Raw genomic sequence first — 5,347 nt, forward strand, 5'->3', positions numbered from 1 at the left:
GTTCAGTACTTGGATTACGGCACTGCCATCATCGAGGCGTTTGCTTAAAGATCTTACATACAAGTTAATTAGTAATACTTTATGGTGATCTTTTATTACAGGGTTTAAAATAGTTTTCTGTATAATACATGCAGTTTAGTGAATTAAAGTGATAATTATCATAGATACTCAATAAGAGGTTTAATTCTCGGTCTATGCTAGGTTGCATTCAGAATGGTGATTGAAGTGAGAAAGCAAACTTACTATCAAAGGAATGCTTTACAGAGAGGCAAAGTTTAAATGATAATTGGACAAAAAATACTAAATTTAAAAAGAATTACATTAAAATACTAAATCTAAAAAGTAATTACAGTAAAATATTAAATCTAAAAAATACAGTAAAATACTACTGCATTAAGGTAACAGAGAAATGGGCTTGGAGGCAAGGATAAAGGTGATAACAAATAGGGATGATGTTAAATACAGTACAGCACTAACTAAATACATTTTGTAGGAATATAAACAAATTAAGAAGAATTATTATTAAACCTAATTCATTGACAATATAAGTGATGAACAACAAGAATAATGGACAATATAACATTAACTGAAGTTTACCCATCATAATTTCTATACAGTTTTCACCTTCAGCTTCTTGAGGAAATACAGGCACAGACATCACCGCCGAGTCTCGTAATTTTTGCTGCTCCAGCTCATTTTTAAGATTGGTGAATATGGATGGAGATTAGCTAGTTTTCAATATTCATGATTATTTCCTGCTGTTTGTTGCTGGCTTTGTAGCACTTCTGTGAAATATCTTGTTTAAGTTTTAGGTGTTTGATTGTGGGTATCAGTTCTTAGTTATGTAACTTCATGATTGGGCTTGAAGTTGAAGGTCATCAATTAACTTGGCTTGACATTTGATAACCCTGACTAATTTGCTTTGCAAATGGGCATCTAGCCAACCCTTAGATCCACATGAGGAGGTGTAGTTATACGCAGAAGCTGCGAGAGTAGATTTCTCAGGAAGGAATTCAGACAAGGTGATAACGCCATTCTGTGGCTTGTTGACAAGAAGGGAAACTTAAAAACTCCCTCACCCCATAGTCGTAATGGCTTTGCACTTTCCTCTGATATATCCCTCCCCCCCATCTTCCAATTCTTGTTGGTTTGCTTGGTTACTGGCATGTTGTCATGCCTCTTCTGCATATTTGTCAATTTGTTGTTGGTCTACATTATCCTTACCTGTTTCCTCTCAGGCTCATTTGTCCATAATTTAATTTTCATAGATCCCTACATGACTAAGGGGCCACATATAAATATAATGTGTGTTCCTTGTAGATGAAGGTTTTAGAGGAGGACTGAAGTGATTACATTTAAAATGTCTGTAGGTTTAAGATGCCCTAAAACTTCAATAGCTGTTTTCGAGTCAATGTTTATACTGTATTACATCAGTATGATGATTTTTATTTGCATGTTCAAGGGACAGTTTGATAGCAAACATTTCCATCTATTGTGGAAGCAAAGTTTGTCATGCTTTAACTAATGTAACATGCAGGTGAGTAGGAAGCTACTGATCTACTGGTGAACTGTTAAGCTACAGGGCCACTAGTGTTAAATTTGGTATCTCTGAGATCGCAATAAAATTCTTTACACGGACATATGCATATAAATGTAGAATCATGATCGCGGCCCACCCGCAAGAGTGTGGGAAGTGGGCGAAGTGTTACCTGTTACCGCACATCGGTGAAACCAGTATTGAAAAGTGTATATTCTTTTCACTGTCATGACCTTAATTTTCTATGTACGTATTTCATTTTTACACCAATGTGTTCGCAATAGAATGTTCTAGAAGAACATATGTATAAAATGTCACACAAGGATGCATTAGACCGGCACCAAATAAAGAAACTTCGTCGATTACACTTGCCGTGTCAACAATACAATAGTTTTACCACGAAGATACAAGACAATTCCGTTCTCTCAAATAGGCTATGTGGCTATTACAGAAAACGTAAATTTCATGGCAAACATTTTCATACTATCCCCAACTCGATCGGATAAGAACTGAATATTATAGAACTATTTGTTACACACAGAGATCACACTATCGTGATGCATCACAAGAACAAATCCACAAGGGCCGTGACGAGGATCACGAGGATCCTCGTCACGGCCCTTGTGGATTTGTTCAACTATTTGTTCGTTAGACATAAAAAAAAATGTCGCGCGCTCACATTCAAGAGAAAAATAGTTGTCCCGTTTTTGTGTCCGAATAGGAGGAAAGTGTTTTAATTAATTAATATCTAACATATTCAGATATTTGAGTAGGGGTACAATATATAATACAATACAATATAATAATAATAATCGGTTTACAGGAAGGTTCATTGGGTTTGTGAGATTATATAATATTGGTAATTTTTCAATTTTGCAAAGCCACTAACACGCAAAGCGTTTTGGTCTTTAGCTAGTAGTTCTTAGCTCACTCTATCATTAAGATTTATATATAAAGTAATCCTTTATATATATTTTTATGATAATTAAACAGAAAAAGAATAAAATGTTAAAACATACTTTTTTGTGGTATAATTCACTGCCCCCTCTTTCTTCATCTATATTTAAATCTATAAATGGAAATATCTGTCTGTCTGTCTGAGGCTGGTGGCTAGTGTTACTAAATTTTTCTCAATAATTGCTAGAGAAATATATATCTTTGATATCCCCAAGAGTTAAACTAAATCTGTGCAAACACTCCGTGCAAATAAAATGCCTAGTCTGTGGAACTCACTCCCTAATGAATTACAAGTGTCCAAACTTTTTCTTATTCAAAAGTAAAACCAGAAAGTACCTTAGTTCATCCTCGTAGTTTCCTTCCTTGTACTTCAAACTCAGACTGTATCATGTACTATCCACTCCCGCCTTTATTAGTACTTAGGGGATGACCAAACCATTATCAAGTCGTGTCTTGATAATGCCGAAACGTCGTCGCTTCTCCATCTTCTGAGTTGTGGTTTGGTCATCACTATTGTACCTTCTTGTATATAAATAAATAAATAAACATTTGTAATTAATAATGTATGGATGGTAATAAATTGATGTAATTTTGTGTGTATACCAGACAAGAGAGAGTCCATTTAATGGCAGAATTTAGCCAATTTGTGTAACAACTTTTAATTATCATAGTAATCGGAAAATTCGTATACAAGAGATGAAATAGAAAGCCATAAGCTATATCAGTGTGCTGAACGCTCCAGATGACGTCAATAATAAGGAGGCGGAGTTTAGCAAATACCTTCCTGTGATTGGCTGTTGCTGGGAATGTCAACATTTCCACGAATGAAATACAAATTAAGAAATACGTCCTTTTGCATAACAACCGCTTTGTTTTGTACCTGACATAAATTTCCGTCTAACTGAATAATTTGGTTCAATAAGAGGGACTGAATAATTTAGTCCTATAAGAGACTAATAGTCCTATAATATCTTATTATCGATGTTATTATTTGTTTCCAGGCAACCCCCCACACTAATTACGTCACAATTTAGGTAGGTAGCCAAGCCATTTTTCTATAACACCTGTTATATCCTGCAATATTTAATTATCACTTTATTCAAATTTTTAGAAAATTAACACTTCAATATTTAGGTAGATTAAAGTTGAAGCAAAATGTCATAAGCAGGGTTGGTGTGCTGAATAAACATGATTTATTATGTGAGTGGAGCCTTTAGCTGCTCCTTTCCTGTGATTGGCTGTTGCAGGGAATATAAACAAAGAGTTTCTACCAATAATATCACGGGAGACATCTCCCGTCACGCAGGGTGCAGTCGCACCTCCACAGATCTCCAGTATCAGCTCTTGATACTGGTAATGGCTCAAAAGGGCCACCACTTATGGGCTATTCGTGCCCGTGCCACCTTTTGGGTGGCTTAATCTTCATCAATCAAATCACCAATAATACGCGAGCTCCGGAATTCTTACTTCAACACAACAACCCGCCTTATGGGTTGCTGTTTGGCTATTGATAGTGCAATTTCGAAATAACAGATGGCGCCAGATGTATTTTGCAGGTTGGTTGTTTGATAATACAATTTAATGTCAACAGATGGCATAAGCTGTATCTTATGGATACTTTTGAGCAGGCTTGCTATAGTGTTCTTTTCTGCCGACAGATGACATCAGCTGTACTATTAGTGCTCCCGAATTCCCTTTAAACACTGATCTACAAATCCCGTAGCTTATGATGATGAATGAGGTTTTATACCGTGCTGGTATTAGGTAAGTAGAGTTATGCAAATATTTATTTTGTATCTACTGTTAAGATCATTATATAATACTTTATTATATAATACATAATACTTTGAGGAATTGCCAGTGAGGCTATTGATCCCATGTCTCTCAATATACTATCGTTAGCTAGCTCTTGTCTCAAACTGTCATCCTTTATATATTTATACACATGTTAGGCTTCCGTTTTGACTCGAAGTAAAAAGAATTCATGTCGCCTGCAAAATTACTTATAATTATTATTATAGTTCCAGGATGATTTTTGGAGCTGGAGTTACACGGAGCTCTCTCCAAGGCTACATATATACTATTAAGTGAAGTTTCTAGTGACAACAAACACACAGTATAGTAACTAAATATATATTTGATATAACTTGGTTACAGAGGTTGTTGATGAACAGTTTGTGGACGTTGTAACAGACTGAGCCGTAATAGACTAGTGGTGAATGCTGGTAGCGGTTGAGATGGATGGCTCCGTCTGGATAGGTTAGGTTAGTCGGATAAGAACATGAGAATAAAGGTAACTGTAGAGGCCCATTGGCCCATACGAGGCTGGTCCTATTTATAATCACCCAATCCCACTCATATACATGTCCAACCCACGTTTGAAACAATCAAGGGACCCCACCTCCACCACGTTACGCGGTAATTGGTTCCACAAATCAACAACCCTGTTACCGAACCAGTGTTTACTCAGGTGTTAATATCCGGTGTTAATTGGCTCCCCATTGTTCCTGGGGGGTTTTCCAATCGGATTTTGAGTTGCAGTAATGCCTTGGCATTCACGGCTTCGGCGGGTAGGCGGTGACACGGGGTTATAACCCTATGGTTTTTTTTTCTGTCCGCAGTTGTGTCTTGTTGAGCTTGAAAGTGTGTCTCTTCTCGTGTTTGCTTCCATGGTGGGTGGCTTGTTTGTGGCGCTGGGCCCACAAGCACGGTTCAGGCATGACTCCTCATACTGGCCACCTTACTACTTCCTCATAATGATGACTAAACGAACCCATGGCGACGTTATATTTTTGAGATTCGTGGCGGCTATAGTATGTGCCAGGTTGTGTGAGTGGGCCGGTGGGGGCAACA

Source organism: Procambarus clarkii, chromosome 75 (assembly GCF_040958095.1).
Source record: "Procambarus clarkii isolate CNS0578487 chromosome 75, FALCON_Pclarkii_2.0, whole genome shotgun sequence".
Classification (NCBI taxonomy): Eukaryota; Metazoa; Arthropoda; class Malacostraca; order Decapoda; family Cambaridae; genus Procambarus; species Procambarus clarkii.